The sequence below is a fragment of the Suncus etruscus genome, chromosome 15 (genome assembly GCF_024139225.1).
Source record: "Suncus etruscus isolate mSunEtr1 chromosome 15, mSunEtr1.pri.cur, whole genome shotgun sequence".
NCBI classification, from domain to species: Eukaryota; Metazoa; Chordata; class Mammalia; order Eulipotyphla; family Soricidae; genus Suncus; species Suncus etruscus.
This window is the reverse complement of record NC_064862.1, coordinates 61691270-61703587: the sequence shown is the minus strand read 5'-3', so window position 1 is coordinate 61703587 and position 12318 is coordinate 61691270. Positions and strand designations below refer to the sequence as shown.

Here is a 12318-nt window from a genome sequence, read left to right as displayed (position 1 = left end):
ATTTTAAAACATTTCTAAACCACTATTAAAAAGAAATTAAAGGAAACTATAAAATAGTTTAAACCAAAAAATAACAAACGCCTACACATGAAAACTGGTAGAATCAACTAACCACAGTAGAGAGGAATTATTAATACCTTGAATATTTTTATTTTTTAAAGGGGCTGGGGCAAGAAAAGTTAGCTAACTAAAGAAACTACAAAAAGTGGATCTGGAGTGATAGCATAACAGGTAGGTTGTTTGCCTTGCACACAGTCGACCCAGATATGATCCCCAACCCAGATTTGATCCCATATGCCTCCCCGAGCCTGCCAGCAGTGATTTCTGAGCACAAAACCAGGAGTAGCCCCTGAGAACAACTAGTATGGCCCTAAAACAAAAACAAACAAAACTACAAAAAGTTGGCCTGGGAGCTAGTACACGGATAAAGGAGAAGGGGAAAGTACATGCATCCAACCCAGGCCTGATGCCGCCACCACAACTCACCCCCCTCCACAATCACTGCCAGTGGTTCAATCCCACTATCACACAACCCCCCTCACCACCACCAGCACAGCCAATGGTAGCCTATGAGGCCTCTAAGCACCACTGGCAGGGCATGACCCTAGCAGTACCTTGTCCTCAAGCCCTTGCACTAAAATGCTGAGTATCACCCAGCCCATGTGCAAAAGAAGAGAGACCCCCCCCCCCAATAAAAGAAATAAGAAAAAGAACAGTAAAATAGATCCAAAGAAAGTTAAAGGAAGAAAAAAATAATAGCAAAAGACGAAATAAATAGCAAAGAACCAAACCTGAAATCAGATTTAAGAAAAAGATTTTTGGGGGCCAGAGTGGTGGCGCAAGCAATAGGGTGTTTGCCTTGCCCGAGCTAGCCTAGCACGGACTATGATTCAATCCACCAGCGTCCCATATGGTCCTCCACGCCAGGAGTGATTTCTGAGTGCATAGCCAGAAGTAACCCTTGAACGTCATCGGTTGTGGCACAAAAACCAAAAAATTTAAAGTAAAAAAATAAAATAAAATAAAGAACAAGATTTTTGGAGGAAAATGAGTAAATAAGCACTATTTAGAATGAGAGAGGGAAACTGTCAGTATAAATATTTTTAAGCTATTATAAACACACAACAATCTGCACTTCAACATGTACAAAGTGCTAGGAAAATTGTCCAAAATTGAGCAAAATCTAAACAATCTTCAAACATTAAAAGAATTTTACGGGAAACATTTCCCCATAAAGTAAACTTGAGGTCCCTCTGAAAGTGTGACTGAACATTGTCAAAACAGATGGAAATGTTACAAAAGTACCCCCATGACCATAAAAAGAGAAAATCCTCCCAGCCATCTGATAAAGCTAGTACAAATTCGACACCCAAACCTAACAAAACGTTCACACACAATAAAGGAAAAATGAAAGGCCAGTATCTTCAGAGCAGAGGAAACTGTCCTTAAAAAAGGTTAATGTGGGCCCGGAGAGATAGCACAGCGGCGTTTGCCTTACAAGCAGCCGATCCACGACCAAAGGTGGTTGGTTCGAATCCCGGTGTCCCATATGGTCCCCCGTGCCTGCCAGGAGCTATTTCTGAGCAGACAGCCAGGAGTAACCCCTGAGCACCGCCGGGTGTGGCCCAAAAACCAAAAAAAAAAAAAAAAAAAAGGTTAATGTGCCTAAATGGGCATGACCCATCTGAGTGATTCTAGCAAAGGGTGAACATTTGAAATTCAACTTATGTGAGTCATCATTACAAGAGAATAAAGGAGAAAGAACTATGATCATCTTACAGTTGTAAAACATATAACTAATAAAATTCAACACTGACTCATATTCAAAACTCCGACAAACTTTGTATTCCCAGCTGGAAGAAAAACTTCCTGATCTACTAAATGAGAGCTACAGCAACCTACAGCAAACAAAATACAAAAGAAGGATGTGTGGAAAATCCAAATTGATCCAGTGCAATCTCAAAAATCTCAAATATCTCAACAGGGTTTAGCATCTGAATGCAATTTGACAAGAGGTTGTCAGATGTCTACGCAACACAGGGGGAAGAACAGCAAAGCCATTCCAGGCAGAGATAAGGGCAGGTAGACTTGTCCTGGCATGTATAAAATTTTACAAAGCTAGTAAAGGGGCAAATGAACAAAGCTAGCAGAGAATTTACAAACAGGAATGGGTACAAACACAGATATCTGTTATGTTGTAGGCCTTACAGACCAAAGCAAACGTATCAACATGAAGAGGCTTAGTAACAGGTGACCCCACTCTCCATGAAAAAGTATTCAATCTGTCAAATTAGACCCTGACCTCACAGTTTTAAGGAAACTATAATTTTTGGACAATTATCTAAAAGATTATCTTTATGACCCAAACTGGGGAAGAATATCTTTAAAAGATAAAAAGGAGAAGGGCTGATGAGATAGAACAGTGGTTAAGGTGCTTGACTGCATATGGCCAACTGGGTTAGATATGGAGGAAACTAGCAAATAAACACTATTTGGAATGAGATCAATCAAATGGGTTCAATCCCCAGCATCGCATATGGTCCTCCTAATATTGACAGTTGGAATTCCTAACTGCAGGGCCAGGAAGAACCCCTAAGCATGCATCACCAGGGATGGCCCAAAAACATACAAAATCAAAAATGAAACCCAAAAGATAAAAAGGAGGTAATGGTAATGATTAGGGGATGAGCTTAGCTGAACTGGACCAGATTTCAATTAGCAGCATATCTACCCTAACTGAGCACCTCTGGGTGTGACCCTGGAACCTCTAGACCAGACGCTGCCAGGGTGGCCCAAATAATATCCAGCACCACAACCTCAGGCTCTTATTATCAAACCACCTGCCAAGTCAGTCCACAACCACCAGAGGGTCCTCCCAGGCCTCCTAAGCACCACTTGGAAGACCCAGCAAGATGCAAAAGTAAAAACCCACTGTGTTCCAAAAACAGAGACCAGGGAGACAGCTCCAATGCTGATATGCATACTTGTATACAGGAACCCCATGCTGGTTTTGGCTTTGTTTTTTTGTTTGTTTTTCTTGTCTTATTTGTTTTGGGGTCATACCCTGAAGTGCTCAGGGCTTACTCCTGGCTCTTCACTTAGGAATCACTCCTGACAGTGCTCAAGGAACCATATGCACTGCCAGGAATGGAATCCAGGCCAGCCATGTGCAAGGTGAGAACCTATGGCTCTAGCCAGCTGTCCAGGTTTAAACTCCACACAGCATCCCCTAGTATCCCCAGAGTAGCCCCCAACACTTCGGGTTATGGCTCAAGCCAGAACAAGCAAAACAAAGAAAAACCAAACCAAAAAAAAAAAAAAACCTAAGAGGAGAAAGCAGAGGTAAGCTATAAATGGAAGATCCTTAAACACAAACCACTGGAGCAAAGCCTCGGAAACATAAAGAGAAACCTTACAAGCCAGTTAAGGGAAGGAAGGCACCTGCAAGAGGAAAAAGAGTTACAGCGGGTTTGCAAACTGATGCACATATGGTTAAAAAAAATAATTAAAAGCGGCTCAGTCAGCAAAGAACGAAAACCACTATGATTCAAGTTTGTTGTCATAAACTTGCACCACCACTCCAGCCCGATAAGTTGCTTTGATCTGAGTGTCAGGACTACAAGTTTGTAGACACAAAGCATGTAACAGGATGGTTGAGCTCACTCATACTCTGAGCCACTCTGAGGACCGACTAAACTCAATCAGTCCTGTCAACAGGCTGATATTGCTAGCCAATTTGGGCAGCCCATGGAGCCCACAACCATGAAACTGTCTTACAAAAATTTTCCCACATGTGTCCCAGCAAACATGTTTATGAACATAGCACAGAAGTCAGAAACCTGGCTGGAGCCATAGCACAGTGGACAGGGTGCTCGCCTGATAGCCACAGTATCCCATATGGTTCCTTGAGCACTGCCAGGAGTGATTCCTGAATGCAGAGCCAGGAGGAAGCCTTGAGCATTGGCAGGTATGGCCCCAAAACAAAAAACACAAAATATTTTAAAAAAGAAAAAGAAAAGAAAGGCAGAAATCTGGCAAGAGCTGTCAAGGCCAGAAGTCTGCAAACAAAAGTATTTACAGTAGCATCAAAGAATCCAAACCACAGCAAAGATAAAAGAGTTACAGAAGTTCAGAAACATGCCATGTGCCAAAAATTAGTCACAGGACTCCATGGTACTGCACAAAATTAAACAATTGCCAACACCATAAAATGCATTAATTGACAGTAAAAAAAAATTGCAGAGTAAAATCTCCCCAAGAAAACACAGAAATTGGTACATTCAGAGCAGTGATCACCTTCACAGAGGGATGGGCAAGATTCATTGGGGTGTGAGAGATGGTTAATATTCCATTTCTTACTTAGCCAACGGTGACTTTTTGACAAGCATACATTTTTTCACACAATTTTATAGGGAAGCTACATATCTTAACTTTGAAGGACAGAAAATGATGAACATGTTAAGGAACAACCAGCATGAATGTAAATAATGAGATGAAGAAAGGCAAAAAGTTATCATCTGGGGAAAGGTGTGTAAGCCTTGCTTATGCAAAGAAGTCAGATGTCTACTTGAGGGGATACCAGGGAAGGAGAGAGGGACAACGGCGGGGGGGGGGGGGGGGCACCACTAGGTAGCACCTATCCAAATCACTCCCAAATAAAAATGCGAGTGGCATAGGCAAGTCTCTGCCACCACCACTGGTGCTAAGAGTTTTCCCCTAGACTCACTAAATCCTCAACAGGGCTGTGCTCATTTTTACAGTGAGGAAACTAAGGCTGAGCCCGCACAAGGTGAGCCAGGTAAAAGCGGGCACAAGGGTGGGTGAAAGGACCCTCCTGACCTAGAAATACACCAACAATGAGCCAAAATAAGCCCTGACATTCCATTCGGGATGAGGGAAAGGAGGGAGGGAGAAGGAAAGAGGGAAGGAAGGTAGGAAGGATGGAAGGAGGGAGGGAGGAAGGAAGGGAGGGAGGGAGGGAGGGAGGGAGGGAGGGAGGGAGGAAGGAAAGGTGAGAAAGAGGAAAAATAAAATAAAAGCAAAGTCTGCCAACCAAATCTCAAAGTCTGAGTCCCTGATCTGACCTAAGGTGACCAGAGTTAGTCTGCAGCTATCTAGGGGTGGAAATTTGAACAACTTTAAAAACAAGACGCAGGATGCGCCAGGCCGCGGGATAAAGACATTCACGTAGTAGAAAGGCACCAATTATGGCCTCAGGAAAATCGAAGAAACTCAAGAGCCTGGCCTCGGGGTACTAAGGCTTGAAGGGGCGGCGGATGGCACAAAATCAGCAGCTCCGAAGGAAAAACGGGCAAGCCGGCTTGCAAGACTCCCACGGATCCAGAAAGGCCGGAGGGCACTTAAGTTGCAACAGCTGATTAAGAGTTTGGTTTTGACCTTCAAATATTCCATCTGGTGCATTTACCCAGGAAAGACCGTGTGCAAATGTGGGGGGAGGAGGAGAGGGACTAGTTCCAGTCTCGGGGTCAAGTTCCCCCACCAGGAAGCCCCAAGCCCCGGAGCCCCCAGGCACCACTCTCTGACGCTGCACACAGCTGATAGCGGGAGCCGAATCCCCGCTTCCTGGCTCGCCGCACCCCACCTGGCGCGTCCCCTCGCCTTTCGGGTCGGCCCGCTTCCTTCCCCGTCAGCCCGGGCGCCTCGGAACCCGCTTTACCCACCGCGACCCCCAAGCGCAGCCCACTCGGCCGGCGGCAGAGGCAGAAAGGCGGGCGAGGCTCCGCCCTCGGGGCGGAGAGAACGAGGACACGGCTCTCTCATTGGACATCATCCGGACTAGTCCCGCCCTCTGGGTGGCGCACTTCCGGTTCTCGGCCCGCGCGGTTGCCATGGTTGCAGGGTCGGGCCTTGAAGTCTATCCAGGACTTGTTGCTTTGCCTGCCTCCAGCCCTTGCCACCTATCCAGAAGGGACTTTTTGCCTTGTCACCTTCCTCCCCTGGTTTGTCTTCGGCGTCCAAAACTTGAGGGAAAGACGCCAGCTAGTTCTTCCCTTTCCTGACCTCTGTTTCCCCATTTATAGACAGACCCGGTTGGCCTCAGAGATAGTGATAATCTTGATATCTCTTCTTGGCCTTTTGGCTAAGATCAAGTGTAGTATTGTAGGATTTCAGAGTAGAAGGACGAGACCACACAATTGGAATAAAGTTTTTAACACTTTAATCCGTCTGCCAACAAGATTCCCCAGCCTGGCCAGCCAGGGGCCATCTCCCAAAAGAGATGAGCCCCGCCTAAAGTCATGATGAGGATTATATAGGGAAGGAATCTAGGGAGGTTCCAACTTTCTGATGATCCTTAAAATAATCGGCTCTTGTCTAGGGGTATCTCCCTACTACTCCCTTGTCCTTCCCTGATAGGCTACCTAGTACAGCCAGGTAGACTGAGGCAGGGTCTAAGGAAATAAGCTCACAACATGTGGTCCTTACAAAATGGTGTTTCTTCCTGTTCAGAACCCAAGAAGCCTGCCATGTGGCTTTTTTTTTTTTTTTTTTTTTGGTTTTGGGGTCACACCCGGCGGTGCTCAGGGGTTACTCCTGGCTGTCTGCTCAGAAATAGCTCCTGGCAGGCACGGGGAACCATATGGGATGCCGGGATTCGAACCAACCACCTTTGGTCCTGGATCGGCTGCTTGCAAGGCAATCACCGCTGTGCTATCTCTCCGGGCCATGCCAGGTGGCTTTTTACAAAATGGCGTCCCTCTTTATTCAGAATTCAGGTCCCAACAGTATGTGTTCTTATCAGTTTAATATCTGGTATGTCCTCTATCAAAAAACATTAATGATCTTGTTTGGTGCTGGAGCAATAGGACAATGTGCTGGACACTGGGATTTTGATGGTCCATCACTTCACTCCACTCACTGAAATCATGGCAAATTCAAAACTTAAAAATTTTAGATATTTTGTGGAGCTGGAGAACAGTGGGTTCAGTGGGCACTTCATCCATATGGATCCTGCGGATGGCACAAAAGACCATCAAAAGATATTCACAAAATCAGAAGTGGCCCTGAGTACAGAGTGTGGAGTAAAGCACTGAGCATAGCCAGGTCTATCTCTCCCACCAAAAAAAAAAAAAAAAGGAGGAGGAGGAGGAGGAGGAGAAAGAAGAGGAGGAAGAAGAAAAGGAGGAGGAGGAAGAGGAAGAAAGGAGGAAGAAGAAAAAGAAGAAGAAAGAAAGGAAAGAAAGAAAGAGAGAGAGAAAGAAAGAAAAAAGAAAGAAAGAAAGAAAGAAAGAAAGAAAGAAAGAAAGAAAGAAAGAAAGAAAGAAAGAAAGAAAGAAAGAAAGAAAGAAAGAAGGAAAGAAGGAAAGAAAGAGAAAGAAAGAAGGAAAGAAGGAAAGAAGGAAAGAAAGAAAGAAAAAGAAGAAGGAGGAGGAGGAGGAGGAGAAGAATCATCATCATCATCTTGGCCCTGCCACTTAGAGGTTGGCAAGTCACTGCTGAATCTCAGTTTCTTTTTCCAGTGAAAGGTCATAATATTTCCTACAAACAGCATGTTCTTTGGATTTGCAAGAGAAAGCAACCATAAGGTTCATTGTGAGCTCTTGTTACCTCGTGATACTAGTCATTGCAAAGAAGGAGCTGAGTTAAGACTCCGATTAAGACTCCAAAGCACTCATTTTACTAAGATGCATTTCCCTAGTCTGACTCCAGAGCACTCATTTTTACCATCTGCCTTCCCCTCACACAGATATCCAGGGTAACAATTCTGGAACAACAGCAAATGCTCATATCTGCACTGTGATGGTACATCGCAATCCCTCTAGTACAATCTGAACAGTTTCCCAACCTCTCCAGATCTCAGCTTCCTCCTCTGCTGGACAGTTAGTGGGGCCACACAATGGCCTGACAGTGAAAAGCTTGAGCTGCAGAACTGAACTGCATTGTGAATCTTTGTTTGTAAACAATCTCTGAAACCCAGGGTCTTTAAAGAAATAACTCACTTTCTGTTCATCAATAAAGCAGAGATAAGATTGGATAGTTGCCAAGAGTTAGTAGTCATTGGCCAAATAGCAGAATTTCTGGCACATAACAAGCCAATATGTGTGGGCTTCTATTGCTAAACAAAATACTATGTAAATTTATCTTGAGACAGAAAATAAGAAATGAATCAGAACTCTGAAAAGCACCATTCATGATTTATTTGCCCTACACAGTTTTCATGATCAGAATATAGCAGCATCTGAGGCATTTCACATAAATTCCATAGTATCTGACAGCTCTTGGGAAACAGCCACAATTACACAGCATTGTTTGTCCAAAGCAGGACTTGGTTAGGGCGTGGTAGAGACTGTATGCCTTTACAAGGATGTGTGCAGAGGAAAAAAAAAAAGGACAAGAATAGAAAGCTCCAGCAACGGTGACATTTCACAGTCAAATAGACCAAGAAAGGAAGGTGAAAATAAGATAGGATTCAAGGGCAGGGCCCTTCTGAGAAAACAAGAGGGAGAGAATACTGAAAAGCAGAGCCTGACTACAGTAGCTAGAATTATCGAGCCGACTGGAAAGGTGTGATTGATGGGTGATAAGAGCCAATAGGGAGAGGACGAAGATGAATTGGACTTCAAGGGGAGGAAAAGTCTGGATACCCCAGAAAGGGAGGAACTGTTTATAGAAAGAAGGCGTCGGGAAAGCATAACAAGAAGATAGAGACAGAGGGGATAAAAATGAGACAGGAGGAGACAGGTCCATGACCAATGGAGACAGAATAACTCTGACCCTGGAGAGGAAGAGGGACTCTTCTGAAATAGGAGGGAAGAGGGTGAAATGGCTCCGTTAGGGCTTCATCCTCTTTATTTTCTATTTTCTTTATAAATAAGCACACTCATTCTGCTAAATAAAAGTACTGGGGAAATGCTAAGGGGTTTGGGTTTGCAGGGCATCAAGATTTGGGACAAAAGAAAGATAAAAAGAAGATTTCAACCAGGCTGAGAGCATGGTTATGTATAGATTGTCACTTTCCAGGCCCCCCTCCCTCATGCCAGGGCCTCAGAGCAGAGACTTAGTATGGAATGCCCCTGAGGTAGGCTTGGTGGGCACTGACAGATGGATATGTGTCAGAGCCACATGTGGACCCACTGCTATCTAGGTTGAAAGAAAGAAGTGCTGAGAAGTTGCATAGGCGTCAGATTTCAGAAGGTGGTGGAGATGGGGTTCAGTTGGAGCAGGTATTGAATCAGGATTACTATTCCACTACCACAACTGACTGTCCTTCCTTAATATGACACCAGACACAAAAGATAGCTCGTTCTTTAGGACCTCAGCCTCCAGTGTGTCAAAGCTAGTCAGTGACAAGACAAGTGCTCCTTTTCCTTCTTGGGTCAGCTGCGTGCAAGGCATTCACCCTATTCATTAACCCATCATCATTCTTCCTTCTTAAGGTTTACCTTAAGCCACAAGAGATTCAAGTATATACTCAGGTTCACCTGAGAGAGATGACTGAGGCCTGGGCTGGAGAGGGATCCTCCTAAGGCCTTATCATGGGAGTCCTTTGCCTAAAGGTCATTGAGGTTACCAGAGAGAAAGTGAGAGCTCAGTTTCGTAGTTCAGAAAACATTGTTCACACATTTGTTCTTTTCAAACATACTTGGAACACATCCAAATTGGCAATGTACTAGCCACAAAGGAAGCCTTGATAAATTCCAAAAAAACTATAACCGCATTCAAGAACCACACAACAAAAAAAGAGTCAAAATATTATCATCACACCTAGACACACCTTTATTTAGTAACTATTGCTATATCTAAGGAGGGGCCAGAAAGGCTGGGTTTTTATCCATTCATATCTATTACTTGTAAAAAGTAAAATGAAAAGTATAAGCATACATTTGAGTTATATTTTTAATTGGAGCATTAAATAAATGTTGTTTTTCAATATGTTGAAATATTTTATGCATTGCTTAAAAAATGTATTTAGAATCTGAAAAATACAGAGCAAAAGTAAAACCATTATAAAAGTTATAAAGGTGGGGCCGGGCGGTGGTGCAAGAGGTAAGGTGCCTGCCTTGCCTGCGCTAGCCTTGGACGGACCGCGGTTCGATCCCCCGGCGTCCCATATGGTCCCCCAAGCCAGGAGCGACTTCTGAGCGCATAGCCAGGAGTAACCCCTGAGCGTTACTGGGTGTGGCCCAAAAACCAAAAAAAAAAAAAAAAGTTATAAAGGTAGGGGCCAGAGAGATAGCACAGCGGCATTTGCCTTACAAGCAGCTGATCCAGGACCAAAGGTGGTTGGTTCGAATCCCGGTGTCCCATATGGTCCCCCGTGCCTGCCAGGAGCTATTTCTGAGCAGACAGCCAGGAGTAATCCCTGAGCATCGCCGGGTGTGGCCCCCCCCAAAAAATTTATAAAGGTAGATTGTAAAGGGTATATTAAAAGTCTGACACTATTTTTTTTTTGTTTTGTTTCGTTTTTGGGCCACACCCAGCGTTGCTCAAGGGTTACTCCTGGCTGTCTGCTCAGAAATAGCTCCTGGCAGGCACGGGGGACCATATGGGACACCGGGATTTGAACCAACCACCTTTGGTCCTGGATCGGCTGCTTGCAAGGCAAACACCAATGTGCTATCTCTCCGGGCCCAAGTCTGACACTATTGGGGCTGGAGAAATAGTATGGAGGTAAGGCATTTGCCTTGCATGCAGAAGGACGGTGATTCGAATCCGTGCATCCCATATGGTCCCCGATCCTGCCAGGAGCAATTTCTGAGGGTGGAGCAGAAGTACCCCCTGAGCGCTGCTGGGTGTGACCCAAAAACAGAAACAAACAAACATAAAAAAGTCTGATACTATAAAACCTGTTGGACCCAACTAAAATAATACTAGAGAAAAATTTATAGTGGCAAGTGTACTCATAAAAAAAAAAGTCTGATACTATAAAACTTGTGGGATCCAACTAAGACAATACTAGAGGAAAATTTACAGTGGCAAGTGTACTCATAAAAATTTTAATAAGTGGGGCTGGGGAGATAGTACAGCATGTGGCGTTTGCCTTGCATGTAGCCTATTCAGGACAGACAGTGGTTCAAATCCCGGCATCCCATAGGGTCCCCTGCGCCTGTCAGGAGCGATTTCTGAGTGCAGTACCAGGAGTAACCCCTGAGCACCTCTGGGTGTGACCCAAAAACCAAAAAAAAAAAAAAAAGTGTACATAAATAATTTAAGAAGTTCAAAATTAGTAACTAAATAAAGACAAAGAAAACAGAGGGAGGAAGGAAATAATACTAAAGTAAAAAAAAAAAGCAGAAATGAGCAAAATGACAAACAAAAGAAGCAGAAGTTGATCATGGAAACAAAAATAGCTAATGTTCTGTTAAAAGAAATAAACTTCTTATAAAAACCTGACACGGGGCTGGAACACAGTGGATGATAGCACACTTGCCTTGTTCTTAATCAACCTGAGTTTGATCCCCAACATCCCATATGGTCCCCCTAAGCACTACAAGGATTAACTCCTGAACATCGTGGGGTATGGGCAACCCTACCCCCCAAAAAAAGAAAGTGACACAGGCTGGAAAGACACTATAAGAATTAAGGTACTTGCCTTGCACAGCTAGCTTTGGTTTAATTCCCAGCACCACATACAGCTGCCCATCACCATATATGGTTCCCTGAGTACTGCCAGGAATGGAGCCTAAGAACATAGCCAGGAGGAAACTCTTAGCTCTGCCAGATATGACCTCAAAACAACAATAAAAAGACACAATATCCTAAACAACTAAGAAGACATCAGATGAAATATAAGGATTAAGCAGATCTAGACTTTCATTTAGACCTAGATGAAAGGGGTAGTTTGGGACATAATCTGGCTCAAGACGAGAGTAGCACAATAATCTAATTGAAAATGTGTGGATCTGTTCCAACTACCCAGATGCTTGCATTGAGGCCATTTTACTGGAGTCAACCACAAAACAAAACAAAATAGGTAAACAAACTGACACAGAATATAAACAAGATAGAAAAGTCCTGCAACAACATTCCAAGAGATTATCCTAAACTTGATAACAAAATGCAAGCAGTAGAATTAGAGAAAATGTCAAGTTATATTTGTTTTTACCATCTTGAGGACAAAGATCAAATTCCTCGATGTACTCAAAGAAAAGGAAATTCACATGGCTGTGGAAAGGTGATCACCAAAATAACTCAATGGAAATAAGAACAATAAAACTATTCCACCTTCCCAAACCCTATAAAGATTACAAAGTGTTGCTGGGGTAAGTAGAGAACATCTGAACTCACAGAAGTTCTATCAATATTGTAGCCATGCTGGAGATTTGATGCAATGAGAATAAAAAACATTAAGCAATTCCA

The 12318-nt window shown here is 43.7% G+C and overlaps 1 protein-coding gene and 1 pseudogene across 2 annotated transcripts in view; one reads left to right on the top strand and one right to left on the bottom strand.

Moving 5' to 3' along the window:
- Positions 1-5732, bottom strand: part of NSMCE1 (NSE1 homolog, SMC5-SMC6 complex component) — a 33157-nt gene extending 27425 nt beyond the window's left edge. Inside the window, exon 1 of one of the 2 annotated variants that reach the window (XM_049787825.1) lies at positions 5682-5732. The gene's annotated coding sequence lies outside the window, so the exon portion shown is untranslated. Of the gene's footprint in view, positions 1-5602 lie in introns of both variants that reach the window. The other variant, XM_049787824.1, reaches the window with a different exon arrangement.
- Positions 5733-6080: 348 nt separating this feature from the next.
- LOC126031501 (uncharacterized) lies at positions 6081-6179 on the top strand (annotated as a pseudogene).
- The last annotated feature ends 6139 nt before the right edge of the window (positions 6180-12318 follow it).